Here is a 21,695-nt window from a genome sequence, read left to right as displayed (position 1 = left end):
CTGCAACAGGAAACTGCAAATGCTTTACCAAAGTACCCGGGAGGAATCCTGACTGAGTCACACCAGACATTTGGTCTCCAACAAAGGTGTTAAAAAAATCACACAAAGTGGAAACAGCAGGAAAGAATTGCTTCCTTGTGTTCTCTGTTTTTCATGTTGCAAAGCCCCCTTTCATACAATGGTAACACAACAAAGTGAAACAAAACATACCTCAGACATCTGAGCATAGGACTGCAAACCCACACTTGTCTTAAGGTTTTTCTTCCATGGAAGAGCCTACCCTGCTCTTTTGAAGCAATAAACAACTGTTGTGATTATTTAATTTCCTATTCATTTAATTTCCTTGAAACAATAGACCAGAGACCTCATACAAACGTACATTCTCCCTAAGGTTTTTAAAGCTTTTTGCTGGCAACATCTGTTTACTTATGTGTGCAACAGCAGCTTCTAGCAGGCAAACTGAACATGCAGAAAGCAATTCAGATGTGCAGAGCGACTATGATTATTAGAACCCTTTCCCATGATATTCAATGTCCATGGACAACTTACAGTCAAGTCAAGTTATAAGCAGACCAGTAGGAGCCACAGTACAAGTCCCGGACAGAAGAATTTTAGATTCCTCAACACATATCCTATCCTTGATGTTTCATTAAACAGCATTATGTAGTTTCTTTGAACTGTCTCTCCAGCCATGCTGGCTTATACTCATCCAGATGCATTTGTCATCAACCAGCCTAAATGATTCTTGATTCTGTGATTATCAGATGCTGTCCTGCTGCTCTTTAGCAGTCTATAGACAGACTATAGTTAGTCTGTCTTTTCATGCCCTTTGCTTGCAGGCAGCCAGTCACAGTCTGGTTTCAGACTGCTGAAGAAGTTTCAGCGAACAAACATTTTTTAATATTTTAATCTTCTTCTTAATCAATCATAGAAGTGATACCAATTCCAATAATCTTAATTTTGTTAATAAATCTGCCTTAATTCCTGAATGAGTTTTACTTCAGTTTGAGGGCAATACTACATGTGAGGGAGATTTCATAATTAAGAGCTGAGTATCTCTATGTGATGGTTTGTCAGCAAATGCTTCAGAATACTTTTCACTGCTTATTCATGTGTATGCACATATAAACATGTATGTAAGTGAATAATTATGAGCTCGAACCCATGGCCTCATAAAGTTGTATTTGTGTCACTTTACAATTTGTGAACCTTAAGATAATGAAGTCATCTAACGAATGTCCTCTGCTACACTAATCTCCACTTTTGAATTCAAGTGTGAACTATAAAATAGAGGTTTTCTAGCCTTCCTCCTCTTCAACGCCTATTGAAATTCATGAAAACCTCAACAGAGGTGTCTTTAGACATGAAGCTGGATTCTCATATATTCTCATACAGAGATACATGACTGAATATAATCAAATTACCACAGTTTAACAAGATATCTCTGGTGCTCAGAGCCAACACACCTGTGCATTTGTGTGCTTTTGATACTCACCAAGAGCTTTGGTGAATTTTATAAAGGAAACAAAAATATTTCAGCCACCAATAGTTCCTTACTGCTGAAATTTACCACCTTCACCATAGAATCAGTAGATTAAGTGCTGAACCACAGCTCGTGTGTTTCTTTGCATGGTATAAGCTACAAAAAATGATTGCTTAAGGTGTGTACAGTTGCAGTATGTTTCAGCAGCAGAAATAAGTGGGTAGCTTGTGACAGGGATTTCTTAAACTATGTCAAAAGATTCACTAGATATGAACTGGCAACATCCTTACCTCAAACAGGATGTGAAGAAATTCAGTCTAAAACTCTGAACTAATATACTACTAGAGAGATAAGTTACTGTATCTAAATTTAACATAGCTTAAGGCTCAGAGACTTAATGAAAATCCATCTATTGACCCTCTGTAAAATTATTCTTTCATCATGTGTGGGTTCTAAAATTATGTATTTCTGATGCCAGCATCTCCACACTGTGTCTATTTGCTGTGCAGCCATTGTTTCTGCCAAATTCACTGTCAGCTCTTCACAGTAAAAGTTTGATCAGCACGATCCTGTTCAGGGGAGCATCGAGTATCGCACTTCACCTTCTGCACAGCTGTGCTTTACAGCTACTGTGTTATTCTGGCTACAATGCTCCTGGCAATCAAGAAACAGAGGACCTTGGCACATGAAGCACATCAACAGTAGAATAGAAACAAGCAAGTGCACAGTCAGGTTACAAGAAATCCTGTTTCCAGAAAATATTCAAAGTCCTAGAAAAAGACAATACCAGCACTCACTGGGAGAAGCAACTTAGATGGGGCACAAGATCATAATCCAATGTTAATCCTGAAATTCACTGGCCCACAAGCATCCAGCACAGCTTTTAGCTGGGCTCCATTGTGTTGCTTGTAAGTCAGGCATAAGAAGAGCTGGACTTGAAAATTGGTCCTTGTGGTTTTTAAGAAAGCTAGAAACTAAGATTTTTCTCTTGCTAGTTTGGAAATATTAATATGCAGCTTCCAAATCTCATTTTTACTGCCTTGCCTTCTGCCCTCAAAAGAGAATTCTCTATGCCACTTCAATGTGTAGAACAGAAATATGACCTTTCTTTTATAGTTCATTATCTGTGCAATTTTATCTTACTTTGATAGACAGGGAACATACATTTTTAGATTGATTGGTGTTGCTGCCGGGCACTTATTCCAAACAATCAGTCCACTGTCTTCAGAAAGCAGATGCCATAGAGCAGTATAATGGATCATACTGAAACTGAAATATTAACAAATTGAACAAATATGCTAATGTCTGCAGTTTGTAACTTTTACACAGGCAAGCACAATCACATAAATTACTTGTTCTATACAGCTAATCATAGGATTCTATGATGAAGAAAACAAACAACAGTGGATTGGTTAAAAATAGCATCTCGCCAGTCTTTCTTCTCTTGCCATATGGTCAGTCAGCACAGAGGGGCTGATCCAAATGACATTAGCAACTCACATTTTTCTGCACAAGGCCAGAGTAAGAGCAGCCTCACTGCTGTTCTTAACAGCATGTCTGGGATGTAAGGTTTTCCTGCTCCAGGCAAATATCTTCCATGCAGCTCTAACTAGCCACATCCCTCTGCTCGCTCCAAGTGAAAGAAGTGGAGAGAATACAGATGCTCCTCCCTTTAAGCCAGCATCTGCACCTTACAATTCTCTTTGAACACTAAGGACATACAAGGAAAAAAAAGGCAGTTTTTGGAAAAATTAAGAGATACCATGTCACCAAGAATGATTCATGTGATATAATTTGAGCAATTTCTTAGTATGAAATTGTTTCATGTGGATGCTAAGTGCTATTTTTCCCTCAAATAGTTGTCTAATATTAATTGCTCTTTGAGCTATAAACCTCCTCTGGTCTCATTGATAGAACTCTTAAGACATTGATGGGTCACTGTATGCAGGTATGCCATTTCCTCCTTAATGCCTCATTTGTATTTAAATATCATTTGGATTTGACCCAGTAAGCCATACTATAAATGACCCCTATTAAGGCTCTTTGGAGAAAGGCAAAACTCTAATTTCAACAGCAGCATGTGATTATAAAATACTTTATGCCTTCCCGAAGGAGAAATGTGTAGTACTTGATTCATATTTGAATAGATTATAAACTGCTTTATCAAATATCATATTTCCCCAATTTAAACAAAAACCTATCTTTATAAACTTCAAAGTAAGCTACAAACAAAAAATCCCCTTGCTTAGAATATACAGCAGCTGCTTGTAAATTGAGGGTAGGTGAGGCAAAGAAAGGGAAAAAGAAAAGCTACTCCCACTGCTACACAGAACTTGCTTTTAACAATTCCTTGTGGTCAATGAAGCCTTTTGCTCAGTGCTGCATTTTGAATTTTGGACAGAGAAAGAAGATAAATTGCTCTGTTCTAAATTGTTAGATTAACAACACAGCACTGAATTCTAATCTGATGCCCTGAAGGATATTGAGGGAATGATCAGAGCAGGAATATGAAAACATCAGTTGAACATGACTATCAAAATAAGGTTTGAAAAGTATCAGTGTGCAAGGACCTGTTTAAAAGCAGGGGGGAAAAAAAATGAACCCAGTCAAAAGCACAGGAACTTGATCCTTTTTAAGCTTTCTCCTGCAGCATACCCAAAAGGATTGTTCACCCTTTCAATCTCATCACATGGAAAAGGTTTTGTATTGAAAAGAAAATTGTTTTCTTTTGCTTTGTTGTTAACCGCTTTTTAACAGTATGATGCTAAAACAAACTTGAGCTGACATTTAATAAAAGTGAAGCCTGGAGTTTTTAAACACATCTCCTGAAGTCTAAGTCTCTTCTAAAGTATTTGAAAAGGCAATTAATCCTAAATAGTGGAGAGGATATTGGGATCTAAAATCTATGTTAGAGTCTGAGGCACTAAGTGTGTCCTTATCTCTGATACCAAGCTCTGACATCCAGAAAAACACCATGAAAACTGTTAAAGTTAAATAGAAAAGCTAAAAATGTGTGTAGATTGCAAAGTTCTGGGCCATTCTGTGTGATTAAAGCCAACTTCAGCCAAAGCTGTGGTAAGTGAACTTGTGCAAAAAATCTGGAGAAGACTTGCCAAGTCTTTTAATTATATATTAATAAACACGAGAAACAAGAAACTAACAAGCCTTTTAGAGTATCCTTCCTGAAACAGAACTGAGATAAAAGAAACTCCCTTTTGAGAAAGTATCCCAGAGAACCTCAACCCTGAAGAAACCGAAATCCCACAACAGCAATCTAGAGAGCCTCAAAACTTTGGAAGGTTTAGAGGTCAGTCTTAATTTTGAGGCTCTTGCCTGCATCTAAATCCTCCTCTGTTTTATATTTTAAAAATTATGGGCTTTTTAGCATAACAGCTAGATTAGTATCTTTGGTGGAGATGCTTTACAAAGAGGATGTCTGATTATGATTTACCTCCATGTGACCCGATTCTAAATACTGGAATAAAGATTTCACTTTAACAAACTTAAAAAACACTGCCTGAATACGCTCACGTTTTTGTACCATGGCCAGAAAGAACTGCATTAGAGAAGAAATTTAAATTTGTTTTCTTAAGCATTGAAATATAGCCCTTAGTATTATGGGAAGATTATGTGATATTCATGAGTAGTAGTACGAATCTACAGTTTCAGTAGTTATAAGTGTATTTTAACCTCACACTCGGCTCCCAGTTTTGCTGAAACTTCAGCTGTTGCCAACTAAAGCCTAGTTCAAAAACTAAACTAGTTCAACAGCTTTCTTTTGGGGAGCATCTTCTTACTGAAAACAGTAGTGGCAGTTACTCTGCAGACACAGAGAGACAGCATCAGATACAAGAATTTCTTGGGAATGCTAAATAAAGTTAAGTACATAGACAAATACTTATACGATTAGAACCAAACAAGTTTATGCTAATGAAATAATCTTTAGTCCTGAGGGTATTGTCTATTGTCTTCCAGCGATATTCATATATTAATTGTACCAGTGTATTTTAAAAGAAATGAGGATCATTAGGAAATTAAAACAAATAGCCTTGAAAAATATTAGTAAAAGAAAGCTGTCCCTTTTAATAAAGAACACTAACTTATGAAAAACAAAGCAAAGCATCAGGGAACTCAAATCCTTACTTACAAGCACAGGGCCTGTTAAGTGAATTAATTGCCTTTTAGATTTCCAAAAGCTTCAGTAAAGAGACACTCAATGTGCAGAGAAACATATACACCCTTTTGTTATTTTTCTAATAGTTTATCAAGTGAAGAGATACAACTATTTACAAATACAAGTGTGTAAAAGAAAAAGATTCTGGATATTCAATTTTCCCAATGGAAAACAAATTGCTTAAAACATAAAAATTATATACTAAGTCTACAGTTAGTTCAAAGACTAATTCTTGTAATGTCACATAAGATAAATTTAAACACAAACCACCAGAGACTGCTAAAGAAAACATCTCCAAAAAGGCAGGCCTTGCCAATTATTCTCAATTTATGGGTTGATTCAGGTTTTTTTGAATCTCCAATGAAATATAAATCACTCTAACCCATTATTTACATATTATTTTTGTTTCACTACTTACCTGTTCATCTGCTTTCTCCTCCATTCAAAACCAAAGTGGTTTGAATTCATAAACCAATATGGATTGCAAAGAGCATTCTTACAAGGTTCAAGTTTTAATTAATGAGCCACAAGAGCCAGGAACACTTGTTAAACATATATCTCTAATTAATCCCATCAATCACTCTCCCTCTAAGTACTCATGATCTCCAAGAAATTAAATAAGCACCAAGTCCTGGACAACACAGCCATCATTTTTTTCCTATTTATTATTAAGTCTCTAATTATCTGTCAACTTTACTCTTGTGTAATACTCGTTATTTTCTTGTCAGTGTCTTCTTCAGGGTGGTGCACCTGCATCTAGACAAAATAAACACACTTACTGTCAAATTTCAGATTAAGGACTCATGGAAGTACTCTTTCCCATCACCCTGAAAGAAGAGTCTGTTGCTCAAGCTATAGGCTCTCCAAAGCACCTGCAGGTCTCAGTACTGCTATCACTATAGTCCCTGGCATGGAGTTTGCCCCAAAAGTAATGCTGACAAATAGATGAAGAAAGGAAACTCTATTGTATTTATTTTTGTTCTTCACAAGAATCTCCTGCTACTGCAACCTATCATAAAATACAATGTAAATTACAGCTAAAAGCATGATAAGAAACAGTGTTTTTGAACTCAAGCAAGAGAAAAGGAAAAAGCTAAAATAAAAAAGTCTAACAGGCAGACCAAAGAACAAAGGTCCCAATAGTGACTCAAGAAAAAAAGCCCAAACTCAATGGCTATTAAGCAGTAGCAATATCTTCAGGGAAGAATTTTTATGAAACCTCATGCAGGTCTTGAGCATGACATTTTTCAGCCAAAAAGGAATGACAAAGTCCTCTATCTGGTAGGGGTGTTGTACTTCAAGTTTCTGTTAATGAACAGGTCATCACACAGGCAATATGTTTCAAAAGCAAAAGTTCATGCAGGACTGGTATTAACATACTACAGAATACCAGTTGAGAATAATACATATTTCAGCCATTAATTTTAATCTCCTTGAACCTGAGAATTTTAATACAGATATATCATTTCTTAAGGAGCAGTCACACTAGATTATGGAAATGTTCTCTTCACAGTTGCCATGGAAAGGCTATGTCACATGGAAGATGGGTGAGATAAAAGAAAACTGAAGAACAAACCTATTACTGACTGATCCTCTCCCAGGAATACCCACTCTGATGCAGTGGAACAGCCATCCATGTGCCTGTCTTCCATTAATTACTCCTTTGAAAGCCTTTTTATACTTTAGCCCTTTATAACATGACATTACAGTGAGATCCACTGTCAATTTTAAGATTCGGATTTGCTGAGGAATAATTTCAAGCCCTCCCCACCAAAACCCACCAAAAAACTTTCCCCCCAAAGAACCCATTGCTATTAGTGCTTTGCATAGTAAAGATTCAAAGAATTGGGATCTTTATTCTATGCTTTCAATATTTTTGCAAATTCAATTTTCACTGACAGGTAACATTTATTTGCCACAGCCATCACCAATTTATCCTACCTAGCTCCCTTTAGAGCAAACAGACAAAGCACAAATCCTGTGAAAACAAAGTTACTGGGCTGTTTTCAGTTGCCACTAGAGACAGCTGCTATGCTCTGCAATTTTCCTCTCCACTCGTCAGTCCTGTATATATTATCAGCTCAGGAATGCAGCAACTTCTTTTCTTCTCTTTTCCTTTTCTACCTTCTTGATCTAATTAATGCCAACCAGAATAAATGTGCCTTTGTGAACTAGTCAGACGTAGTAGTGGCTGCTCTGGGTAGCAGCTCCAGGTGGCAGCTTGTGCAGATTTCACAAAGCAACCAAACAGGTTCAGCAACGTCTTACATCTGAGCATCACTTGGGGGGAAAGACAGGAGGGGGAAAAAAGGACAGAAAATTCAGGCAAAACAACTCACCCTTGGATTACTTTGCACTGTCTATGAATCTGTAATAAATTTAAGAACATGATGATTTTTGTTTAACAAAGAATAATTCAGTTTTTTTCTATAATAAAAAAGAATCCATTCAAAAGCTTGAATAATGGACACAGTGCATTTATTAAACAGCAGCCAGCCTACAGAGACTTCTTTTCTGGGAAACCAATCTGGCAGGCAGCTAACTCTCCCTGACAGGAGACTTACTGTATTCGTCTTAAAACCACACACTCTTACAGATGGATATAAGGACATAAATATCACATTTTCTAACTACCTTTGCTTCCTGCTGGATCAACCTAATATTTAGTATCTTCTGCCTGCATTTGGCCTAGATGAAAGAACTAACCTAGCAGAACATGAACACACATCACCTCCCTTCCAGCAGCAAGAAATGATGAAAAGATATTGTATTCCTTGAAATGCTGGAGAAAAGGAGTAGCTACAATATGCCAGAAAGAACAGTTTGCTGCCACTGGAAATTAGAGCAGATCAATTTTATCCCATGAGACTGATGTGTTAAGGGCTCTTCTTCTGCATTGAGTTTTGCAGCTTTTTTCTACCCTTTCCAAGTTCAGCACACCCAAAATGTTGTCAGAATCATCATCTACCATGGAGTCAAACCTGGAATAGAAATCCATTATTTGATCCAATCATTCCATGATTAGATTTCTTGCAGCTTCTTTCTCCACATTCAGTTAGGAAAAGACAACTTCTGTCATCTCTAATGCCACATAAACTGAATGAGCCAGATTAATGTGGGATGACTATACTGTCATATTGTCTGAGAAAGGACAAGTGGGACACGGGGCTGGCCAAATGGGGCAGACAGGTCGCGTGTGTCAAAGAACAGACAGCTAAATTCCCCTAGACATGACAGAACAAAATTTCACTTTTAGCCATTAAAAAGCTAGACAGAATTTTAGCCACCTGTTCAAGGTTCTAGCTAGAAAATTGAGTGAAATAGGCACTACACACTGGGATGGAACAAATCTCCCCCAGGGAATAGGTCTCCAAAACAGGTAGCAACAACAATTTCTCTTTGTTGGTAACTATCTTTTCCGCTAATGACTCAGAGAAAAACAGTACAGCCAGGATGTTCTGGGTTCCTGACCGTCAGACAGCTAAACCAGCCCCCTCTGGAAGAGATGGGAGTGTGTAATGGCAGTGAATGTAAGCATGTCCAGCTTACATCACTTCCTTCAAACCCTGCTCAGGGTTCCTGGATTACCATCAGGGAAGGATAATCCAGCATTTCTTCAAGATTTTCACAAAGGACAGACCTGCTGAAGCCAAGCAGAAATGGACAGAGCTTGTTTCAACATACATCTCTGCTTTCTGCTAATCTTTCAAATGCACTTGGAAGACTTCCAGTGCAGTGGTGATGGGAAATTCCATCTTAATGACATAAAAATACCCCACAAGCCAGGGCAAGAAATTAAGCCTGTTTTCATTATCTTTCTTTACCCAGTTTTAAACAGCATCTAAAATACCAGTTAAAGCTACTCTCATTTCCAGCTAGCAAGAACCAACCCTTAAAAAAATCCTCACAGAAATCACTATTTTTTTTGCTTGTCTTTCAACTCAAATCAGCAACATTGTATACATGAAAGGGTAACATATGTACACCTTATTTATAGCATTTTCTGGAGTTACTTCCTTTCATAAGCTATGTACACATCTAGAAAATAAAGATGAGTATAAATCCCTAACAAGTGTGGCAGAGCTCCTGTACAAAAGGACATAAGATATGGAAAATAAGGTGGTAGCAGCAGAGCCTGTCAAGCTTCCAACTCATATTGGGGTGTCTATAATTCAATGCAACAATATGATTCCTAAATCAGGGGGAAGGCCAGATTCAGAAATATTATTCTGAGACAGACTCTGTAAAAAGCAACTTTCCTAGTTACACAGGATACAGAATCATAGAATAAATTAGGTTGGGAAAGACCTCTGAGATCATTGAGTCCAACCTATGACCAAACACCACCTTGTCCACTAGACCCAGGCAATGAGTCTTTCCTTAAACACCTCTGGGGAGGGTGACTCCACCCCTCCCTGGGCAGCCTGTTCCAATGCCCAATTACCCTTCCTGTGAAAACTTTCTTCCTAATGTCCAACCTAGACTTCCCCTAGCGTGGCTGAAGACTGTTGTGGTTGAAGTGCAGGACCCAGCACTTTGTCTTCTTGAACCTCATTCCACTGGCCTCAGCCCACCAATCCAGCCTGTCCAGATCTCTCTCTAGAACTTTACCACCCTCTAGCAGATCAACACCATGGGCAGCCAGGTCCTTCATGAGGATACTGTGTCAAAGCTTTACTGAAGTCTTGGTAAACAACATCCACAGCCTTTCCCTCATTCACAAGGCAGACCACCTTGTCATAGAAGGAGATTGGGTTGGTCAACAGGACCTGCCTTTCCTGAACCCACACCGGCTGGGTCAGATCCTCCAGTTGTCCTGTACGTGCCACATGATGACACTCAAGATGATCTGCTCCACTTGGTGTTTCACTGGCACCAAGGTCACACTGGCATTACCCTCCTCTTTGTTCAGGGAGCTGAGTGTAGTAGGCATTCAATGAGATACTCAATGTAAAAGATGAGAAAGCAAAACATTTTCCTCACATTAACATGGGTGAAATGTGTAAGAAACCCTGAGAGATGAAATATTTTAGCAGCCATGCATGGATTCAAAAGGCAGCAGCACAGCCACCGCTTACTTAAATGTTTAATGTTGAAAGAAGATTTAATGCTATCCTCAGTAATTCTTTTTTTAAGGTAACAAGAGAACAAGTGTTTTTTCTCCACATTGATTTTTAAAAGTAATTTAGGAGTAATTGTATACAAACAAATCTACAAAATAGACAAGGAAATAATATAGCAATATATATCAGAATTACCAGCAGGGGAGATGAAGAAAAGTACTTTTTTCTCCACATTCAAGAATATGTTATTCTGTCACCAATGCTAATCTCCTTTGACATAAAGAACCTGCTCTAAAAACAACACTCAGCATCTACGGAGACAGATTAATAAGTCCACCAAGTGGTTCACCAGGAGCCCTGATATCACTGCTAAGGTTATTTTTTCAGGATAAATCCTGTCTCATTTACAAGCTTCCTTCCCCTTCTCCTCCCCCACCTCCCCCAGGGCTGACTTTTGATTTCACAATCTTGTTTTCTCTTTGGAGAAAATAGGGGGAAGGTCTCTTGTGAGGAACTCAGAAATTACGATTGTAAAACTGGCTGAATTTACTGAAGGAAGCTTTATTCTTTCTTTTTCCTCTCTCCTGGGGCAAGTTGAGTTTTTCCTTCTTTTCCCCTCCTTCTTTTTGAAATTCAACACATCAGACATACATTCACAAACCCTCCTCTTCTCCACACCCACAACATGGTGCATCAACACCCAGAAGCAATTGCCTGAATGGGTGATTTTTAATTACTATCTTGATGGGCAGCACAGGGACTAAACTATGGTCCATTTGAGTAGTAGCTTTCAAACACATTAGCCCCCTGAAGTGCTAGATTCTAAACCTTTTTCTTCTGCTATGTCTAGCCTGGATCTTGTAAAAACCTTTACTGATGGGTGCAATGCATAGTTTTTGATCTGCAGATGATTACAGAAATGGAATTAACTGGCATGTCGTTTTTAAAAAAGTACAACTGACCCTTCTGCTCAGAATGCAATAATGCAGAATGAGAAACTTCCTTTTAACAAAGAAAGCCTTTACTGTTGCCTTTATTATATTTTTGCTTATTCCTAGATGAACCAATGGTAATTATGTATTTTATTGTTGTAGATCTTCATATTACCCTGTTAAATCCATTACAACTTTGGAAGGGTTCAGATGTAAAGAGATGATTGAAGATATTGATCAAAGCATCTTCTTAATTTAGCATAGTTTCTGACTTGATGGCCACACCTAAAAATACACCATCTGGCCAGATACTGCTGCTCTGGTATCTTTAATAAGCCAGTGCAAATCACTGTTACCATAACGCAGTTCCTCCTACTGAGGAATTTTTTTCCAACAGTATCAATATCTTTGCCATTTGTAATGCAGTCTATCATCTTTGAGAATAAAAGCATCCCATGCAGTAGGTAGGGTTCATCTTTGCAAAATTTCCATAAATGTTTGTGCTTTTAAAAAGGAAGGAATTTTCTGCATTTCATTTTTTTTTTAAAGCCAAGTTTATACTCCATGCCTCTTTTACTCCAGTAGTGCCAGCATGCCTCAAAATGAGTCTTATTGCCAAGATCAGCACTGTGTTAAGTGTCTGATGGTGATTTAATAAAAAAGGAACTAAACTGAGACCACTGAGGTATTTCAATTGTCATCTAAATCAGATTACAACCTAGGCTTTTCAAAGGTGAATAGAATGCTGTAGACTAAATATCCAGCATCACTTACATTAAATCCCACAGGAGCAAAACATTTTGAACTGCTTAGGAAGCAAAGAAAGTTAATACTTCATTTTGCTGTGCATTCATGCTGGAATTTTATCACGCACCCAGAGAACAGAATATCTTTAGCAAAGAAAGTCTATTCCTTTCAGCACTTATATTATTGATAGTATTTTGAAATATCAAAGGGCTAATACTCAAAAAAACACCATGTATTTTTCAGATCTATGGCTTTGCATTACATTTGTACTTGGGTGATAAAGTAGTGAGAATTAGCATTTCCTGGAAATGAAAGCACAAAAACTTGATTCTGAAAACACAGTCCTTGTCTTCCTGAGTGTTTTATTATGAAGTCAAACTGGGCTTCACAACAATTTCTAGATGGAAGGTGGCCTGGGTCATTTGTACATAATCAAAATGTGATAAAAAAGGTTTATAATTACAAACCACATAAATAACTGGTATAATAATCAATTGTACTATCAGCCTATCTTTAGATGTTTTCTCTTTCACTTGCGTGAAAAATCCAAATTCTGTGCATACAAGGAAAAAGTAACAAAACCCCCAAACACTTGCTGTGTGAGAGAGCATTGAAATGAGAACTACAGTGAAAAATTTTAAAATAAGTGACTGTCCACAACACCCAGAATGATTTTCACTTACCTAAGTCAATAAAGTAAATTATATTATTCAGTTATTACGTACAAGTAACAGGGAAAAGTGTCTGACAGCATTATGAACAGAATTATTTATGTCTATGCCACCACTAATGATCTGAACAGTGCAAATCAGACATATGAAACTTGAGCACTCAGTGAGTGATGTAAATTTTTCAGATACATTTGTGTAGCACCCCTCCCCTAAAAAGTCAGACAAGAAAAACTCCATGTCACATATGTTCATGTTGCATCAGGAATATGGATATCCTATTTCAGATGCTGAGCAAAATAAAGTCTAAAATAATATAAAGGAGAGAGAGGAGAATATAAACAATTTAAAGCATAATACCATTGAGATTCTCTGATAAATATCTTTATTTCCTTTGAGTCAGACCCATACACAAGGGCTTGAAAAGATTTCTTCTGTCTAGTTTGAAGATAAATATCACTCTATTGAAGCAGATGAAGTTAGTTCTCAGGATCAGTTTCCTGTTTGGTACAGATCCCCAGTACACTAAATGGTAACTTGTTCTTAGGACGAAACATTTTGAACATGCAATCTTTTAAAGCATTCTCTCATATATATTTTTATTCTACTTCTTCATAGATTAAAGAATGAGGCCCTGCTTTCAAGTATTTCAGAAACAAGTATTTGTTTATATCAGAAAAATTAAATTTTAAAAATATGTAGTTAATATATAGGGGAAAAGGGTGTCTTTTTATGGTCAGTATTATCAAGCCTCCCTTGAGTTTCTTGTCTGCCTTTCTCAGATGCTTGGGGAGTGTAAAGGAGTTCTGTGATGGTACAGCACCTGGAACAGGCTGACTCTTCCAGGACAACTGGTTAGTGAGTAGGTCAGCAGAATGCTGCTAGGGAGAATGGCTCCAATAATCAACAAAATTACACTTTTTCCAATCTGGTGTCTGACAGCACTGTTCTCTCACCACCTTCTTTGAAGATATTTCTGTATCTGTCAAGCTGGACACAAACCTGGACATAAGGCTTATTGGTGGGTTTTACCCGATGTATTCTAAGTCAGGACCGTGTCTGGCAGTTAAATGAATAATAAAGTTGGATTTCCAAGGGGAAAGAGGTAGATAAATTTTCTGATAAAAGTCACAGTTTTCCTTAGAGAACAAAATATAGATGGCAGAGACCTATCTGAGCTTTCAAACTGGGATCCTTAGGATTTTTTCTGACTCAGTAGACAGGATGTATGGTTTTGTTTGTGATATTGGTTTATAAAACAGATGGGAAAATTGAAGGCAAATTATTTTTTTCCCTTTCTTATAGGTTTTATTTTCAAAAAAGGCATTTGGCAATATATGCTTTTCATATAACCAGTTTGTGTCCAATTTTTTTGGGAAGTTCTCAGTAGTCTTTAAAAAAAAAAATCCATTTAATAGGTTTCTACAGACCTTAAAAATATAGGCTGTTCTATCATCTTGAGTAAGCAAAAATGAAGCTACATTCACATAGCCAAAAGCTGCCATTTGCAAATTCCCATGTGTACCATGACATTTCTAGCGCTCAGTATGTCATCTCCTTCCTGAATCAAAGTTCTCTCCCATTCATCTCCAAAATACTCAGTTAAAAATCAGAATTGGATGGATGCAGTTCTTCTAAATGACAGTTCTTTGAAGTTGGATTTTCTTCCTTACCAGAGTCATACAATAGGCTTCATATTTTCCTGAAGCATAAATTTGTATAAATTCTAAAGTAACAAGGCCTTAATGGAACATAAAATGATTACATTGCTGTAGGTAGCTCTTTGCTGCTGGCCATTCCTTAGAGTTTTTGCCATGCATGGCTCATTACACAGGAAACAGTTCTAGTTTACTTGTGCCCTTCCCCCAGTTCGTATGTACTATTCCTTCATGGATCATAACATCTGCCTTTTTATTCCCAGACTTTAAAACATCAAACTGCTAAACTCATTTTAGTATTTCTTGGAATTATGGGCATTTAATCACTACATTTAAGCAGCCAAACGGATCAGATGATATATGATGGTTGGTTGAACAGGGAACACTTTTCATCTTTTTCTCAGTGTTATGAATGCAGGAAAAGCATAAGGTGTCGTTTTGGAGGCTATAAAGAAAGCAGCATTCAAGCATAACTTCAAAAAGAGTTTTAGCCATTGAAACCCAGCAGCTGAGGGCAACAAAAATTTCCCATGGATTTAAAATTCATAGAACTGGCAAACCTTTTGTAGAGACAAGGGGTAAAGTTCATGCGTTTCATAGCTTCACTGACTCCAAGAAACAACAGTGCCTTTATGTACTCCCGAGCTTTTCTATAGAAGAGATCTTTCCATGGTTAGCTGAGATAAGAAATAATGCAGTGCAGATACAATACTCTCATACTTCTGAGCAGCATAACATCCTAAACACATTTCATATGCTTGGTCAGCAGATATTCTGCAACTTTGAGTTACAAAGTTTTAACAGTGAAAACCTGTTTCCCACCTTGAAGAAACACTAGCTGCCTTTTGCAGTTCAGCTCCCTGTTAAGTATGGAAAGAGACAGCTCTGCTCAGAACGGGTGCCTGGGAAGACAGAGCCAAGTCTGAATAATCAGGCCCCAATAGGGGTCTGACAACAAAGCCCGGAGAGGAAGTTACAAGGATTAGCACTCTAACACTGTTTAGCAGGAGTACTCCTCTCTCCCAGTCTGACCCAAACCCATCTTCCTCCTACTAAGCCTGTCCTTCATAATTTTTACGGTGCTAGGAATACCCAAGTTCACTCGTGTATAACTTAACCTCCTCACCTGAGGGACGGTCACAGCACTGTGCCCTCCGAGCCCCCGAGCGTGGCTGGCTCATTAGCTGGATCTGCATTGTTAGCACCATCACTCAGGATGAGCCTGGCTTGGAGCCGCATTAGGGAAATGAGCAGCACAAATGCTAATTCAAGGATATCTGTGCCCTTGCAAAGCAGAAGCTGTGCTTGCTGTATGTCTTCCCAGTAGTGCTTTAGTTCAGGTCATGGGAACATTTTTAAGCAGCCTCCCAATCCTCTCCATTAATCAGGCTGGAGTCACATCTCTGACTAATGCTGAATTGCATGAAGTCTCATGCTCTCAGACGTAATAGCACAGATGATGAGCTCTAGATGAGCACTTAATAATGACCTTCTGCTGCTAATGAAGTCTTTGGGCCTTGACTACAAGGAGTACAGTATGGGTAAAAAATGTGTACAATCTGGGTATTGGGTTCTCTGCATCAATCATTTCAGTCTCCTGATCTGCTGTTAATTGGTCCAGCATGACTTGTTAATGTGGATACAGGCACTGAATATGCCAAAAGCTTCTCACCTTCAGGAAAATTTGACCAAAAATTTTAATGTGGGCAAGACTGGAAAGCGGGAAATGTGGAGTTTCAGAAACAGAATATACAGGAAAACATGAAATAAGGGGAATGAGTGGGAAGAGACAGGAAATATTAATGACTGCAATCCTGGTTTACAAAGATAAAATGTGTGGTATGTAGGCAGCATTTCCTTCTACAGGTAAGCCTCCCATTAGGATTCTTCCAGGGTGTAATACTGATCTCAGCCATAATTACATTCTGGATGTAAGAAATGCTTCTGAAGTCAATATTTTTGAAATTAAATTGTCAGTTTGTGCCCTCACTCAGCTCACTCAAAATACCATTGAGCACTTAAAATAAGCTGTAGTGTGAATTCTGGTGAAGAAATCATCCCTGGCTGCCAGAAGACTGCAGTACCAGTCTGCTAACCTTAGCTGGTCACACTCGCTATAAAGGCTGAAATTCATCTCACCTGACTTTAGATCAGAAAAACAACATAATGCAAGATTTTGCTGCATGTCTTACACAGCCATCTTTGAATGGACTATAACAAAAGTCAGGGTAAACAAAGCCTCCTCTAAATAATATTAAATTTCTGTTCTGTTGAAGTAGAGGCATCCAAAATATAGAAGTTTACAGATGACAAGATACTTGTAATACTGGGATCCTTTCCTACTCAACAGGCATTTTGAGGAATCATTTTATCTTACTACTTACTTTATCTCACAGAACTATCTTATGTAACTTTGTATGGTTTTAGTGCAAAGAAAAATCTTATTCCTGAAGTACTTACATCCATGGACTACAAAAGAAGCTAGTAGCAAGTGGGCTAAGACATGGATATCCCATCACAGACTCCCATCACAAAGGTACAATATATCCAGAGAATTTCCAATTAAATCAGTACACTTCTTGGAATGCATGGTTTAATCAAGTTTAGAATGCCTTGTTTAAAAAGGGAATATCATAATATTGCTTAAAACATGACCTAAAAAACAAAAAAGAAAAAAACAATGGAATCACAGAATAAAAGTCTTTTCAACCCAACCCAAAGATGGTATGCTCTAACACCCCTGCTATGGGCACCAACATCAATTAGATGACATTGCTCAAAGCCCCCTCCAGCCTGACCTTGAGCCCTTCCAATGATGGAACACTCAGAACTTCACTGGACAGCCTGTTTGAGTATCTCACCACCCTTATCATAAAAAATTTCTTCCTTACAGCCAATTTAAACGCACCCTCTTACAACTGCTGCCCCTTGTCCTATCACCACACACTCTTCAGGTGTCTTGTGGGCCCCCTTTAATTATTGAAATTATATAAGTTATATAATTATATATAAATTTATATAATTATATAAAGTCTTCTCTGAGCCTTTTTTTCCCAGGCTGAACAATCTCAGTTCTCTCAGCCTGTCCTCACAGCAGAGGTGCTCCAGTCCTCTGATCATTTTTGTGACCCTCCTCCAGACCTCCAGGTTTTTCTTGTTTTGAGAACTCCAGAGCTGGATGCAGTGCTCCAGGTAGGGTCTCACCAGAGCTGAGGGGAAAAATCACCTCCATGGACCTGCTTTTAATGCAGGAAGCAGTTGGCACACTGGGCTGCAAAGACATATTGTTGGTTCATGTACAGCTCCTCATCCACCAGTATCCCAAGGTACTTTTCTTCAGCCTTGCTCTCAATCCATTCATCCCTCAGTTTGTATTGATACTGGGTATTGCCCTGACTTGATTAAGTTCACACTGGTCTACTCCTCAAGCCTGCCAAGCTCCCTCTGGATGGTATCCCTTCCCTCATGTATATTAAATGGGTCACTGAATTTCTTGACAATGTTTAATTATACACAAATGTCTATGAACAGCTTATTTTAAATCTATGGAATATCACATTTGGATTTTCTGTTGAAGTTGGTTTTAAAAGGTATGCCTTTTATAGCAGATTTTGCTGTTTCATTTTGTAAATACCATTCCTTAAAAAACCTAAACACTTCCATTTTAATATTTTTAAATAAGGATGAGGGGAGAACACAGAAAACTAAGATTTGGACTTAAGGCTGGTATGAGGTTTTCTTATTTTCTTTAAAGTACCTACTGAAGATGCCTTTTCCCAATACCCTGTTTCTTCATGCTGTATTTACCTTGTTGACACTAATACAGTAACCCTTTACTTACTCTGATTTGTCAGAGAACTGCAAATGCTCAATACTATTTTCATTTTTCTGTATTGTTCTGCCTAGATCAAACCTATGTTACAAAATACCTTTTATCACAGTCTATTTAAAGGCTTCCCACCACTTTTCTTCCTTAATTAAGTGAATATCTGACATAGCACAAGGAGGCTTCAGCTCTTTATGTCAATCCATCCATCATTTGAAGATAGATTGGACAGATTATAAAGATTAGTTATGCAAGGCATTTTTGTTCAAGACAGGATTTTGCAGGTCCCCTCTTATATATCTCCTCCTTTTTTGATAAAAGTAATAAGCCACAGATTTAAACCCAGACATCTTAAATCCGGTTAAGTAAGGTAGATAAACTCATGTTCAACTCATGTATTTAAATTTTCACATCAGTTTTCAGACTGAAGTTTCTGTGTTCCTAAGTTTTGTTGGGGCAATTGTTGTGGTTTCTGTATCTGAGCTGCTCCCTGATGCTTTCCTCTTAACTGCAGCTGAAAAGTCTTTGCTGAACTTCTGGGCACTCTGGAGGGAAGTATAAACAGATACCAGAAAACTAGCAGCATAAATTAATTTAGACTGTGTCTTTCCCCCGAGGTGAACAAAGGACATATAGTGGCTGACATGAAAGTAGAACTGCCTGTGTTTTTAGACTGGGAGAACTGGAGGTCACCACTCAAACAAGCTAAATAATAAACTCCTCAGTTGCAGTGTGGACATATGGAAATGTAACAGATCACAGACTGACCCAAGTCCAGGATTCCTGCCCCAGCACATTTGCATTTAAAAGATAAAGATAAATCTGCAAAATATTAAAAACACAACCTTGTACCAAACCTTTGAAATGATGCTTTAAACCACAGCCAAGTTTTGGCATGGTATAACATCTGTGAATTATTTCATCCACTGAAATAAAATGCTTTGAATCTTTGGAAAACATGGTCAATGCATTTTACATGCTCAGAGTGAAGCTGATAATACATCTAGAGTCTGGACAGAAATTTCCCAGGTCAGATTTGGGGATTTAGATTGTTTTATGGAGCAGCCTTTCCTAGTATGAGCATTGTCTACTTCCTATTATCATTTGCAATTTCCCCCAAATAATTTTCTGCTAGTACAAGAACATTAGCAATTTATCTCTGTCATTCTGAGCTATTCTGGAGGCTTTTATGGCTTTTGATCTTTTATACCATCTCCCTCAAATATTTTCTGAGATACTATGACTCATTTCATTACTTGTATCATTAAGATTTGGAGATTGGATGTTCCTTGTGCCCATACTAAGAACATGCCTATATTTCCTTTTTTTAAAAACTGGAGTCTTTCAACTACAATAAAGTAGAAACAAAACCCCCAAATATTATAGTTTACCCATGTGCCAATTTGCATCCTGTTTCTGAAACAAGAGTTGACACGTCCAACATGTGTGAGCAATAACTGCTATTTAAAGTTAAGCTCTGGAAATGGTGACTGACATGGAGCCGGGCATTCCTTTAGCCAAGGGAATTATCAACTATAGACCAGCCAAAATAAACTCAGAAATTTCCTCTGGGTGTTAATCACTCTGAATATCGTTCTTTCCCACACACTGGGAAAAGATTCTTGACCTTCTGATTTTGAGTAAAATCACCCCTGTTAATTAGATAATTTGTCCATTATCACCTGAAGACATATGTGACCTTTTCACCCTACACAAGAAAGAACACGTTAAGTAAATAAATGTCTATTGTAAATATGAACAAATCCCCAAGCTTGTTCCATTTCCTGCAGTGCATATGCCATCCCAATACTGCTTAGTGTAGATCTGCAGAGCATAGCACATTAACATATCTTTTAAATCTCCTATGGATGTCTTTGCACAGAACTTTCAAATGAAACAGTCCAAAGCAAGGAAAATTAATTGTAATTGACCTTTCAGCTATAATGACTGGCCTTATGCCTGGCCTGAAGTACAGCATTGTACATCTTTCCCTATCAAGACACCATTTCAGTTACATACCTTTCATAGTACCTTTTACTAAGATAACATCAAATGTCTTTATCACAAAAACTAGCTTTTCCCATGGAACTGCAATCATGAAATTGTGGGGGGGAAAGTTTCGGTATTGTCACTTCTGCAGGGTGAGTCTTTATTCACACAGTGGAAGATCTACAAGCTCATCAGGATTTATGTTCTTTTAATTGCAATAAAGCGCTTTTTTAACAGCATCTTATGGCAAAAAAATTATTCTCAGAATCTTCTACATTGATGCCGCCCCAGAAGTCCAGCTAACAAATTTCAGAAATGAAGATGCCTAAAGTTATTGGTATATTTGACTTTTTAAAGGATTGCATTTGCCCTCATGGGCAAAGTTTCACCATCTGGTAGAGGCCATTTATTTGCACACAAGATATCATGACCTCAAGACTGAAAAAGTCAGAAGCCTTGATGTTTGATCAGAAAACCAAGCCTTGTATTTTAGCTGCTTTTTACAGACATTAAAATACCCAACACCCAGAATACTCTCATGAGTTTTAAAAGACACTGCAAAGAAAAACACTAGGAAAATAGTTTTCCACAGGATATGTAAAACAAAACTCCATTAATCATCCCATTACACTTTTACACTGCAATGCAAATATGAAGAACAAGTACCATTGGGAATGGTTCTTTCAAGAAGAGAAAGGCCAGGTGGTTTCAATGGAGGTTTTAAGTGTTCAACCCCCTTTGTAAGCCTTCAGAGGTCGCCTTTATCCTCTTTACCTTTCTGTCTTCTACCTTCCTCTCTTTGACCCCAAGTTCTTGAAGTTTCTGTATGATTTCTCTCTCTTTCATTTGTGCTTACCAAGTCAAGTTCTGACTTTGTAGCACTGAAAAATCTTATTTTCTTCCTCAAGATTTTCAAACAAGCTTCATTCTCAATTCCTGGATAAGGATTGCTTCGTCTACTTTTCTAATGCAGTTTGAAGAAGAGAGATGGTTAATCTTTTCCTTCTGTGCAAGGTTCTTCCTGCTCTCCTCTCCCACACAGTTGTTTTCCCTCTGTTCCTCTCTCTGTCCCTCTCTCATGTACTTTGTTTTCTAAGTTACCTAGTCTAGTCTCAGGAATGCATCCTGATACTTTAAAATGTGCTGCTCTTGAGA

At 37.8% G+C, this 21,695-nt stretch overlaps 1 protein-coding gene across 6 annotated transcripts in view; it reads right to left on the bottom strand.

Moving 5' to 3' along the window:
• The window catches only part of MID1 (midline 1), a 238,100-nt gene that overhangs the window by 107,472 nt on the left and 108,933 nt on the right, over positions 1–21,695 (bottom strand). The window lies entirely within an intron of this gene.

The sequence above is a fragment of the Pseudopodoces humilis genome, chromosome 2 (genome assembly GCF_049639895.1).
Source record: "Pseudopodoces humilis isolate 2021_Gansu_Grassland_sample_001 chromosome 2, ASM4963989v1, whole genome shotgun sequence".
Taxonomy (NCBI): Eukaryota; Metazoa; Chordata; class Aves; order Passeriformes; family Paridae; genus Pseudopodoces; species Pseudopodoces humilis.
Note: the sequence above shows the minus strand (reverse complement) of the source record. Positions and strands in the feature narration are given on the sequence as shown.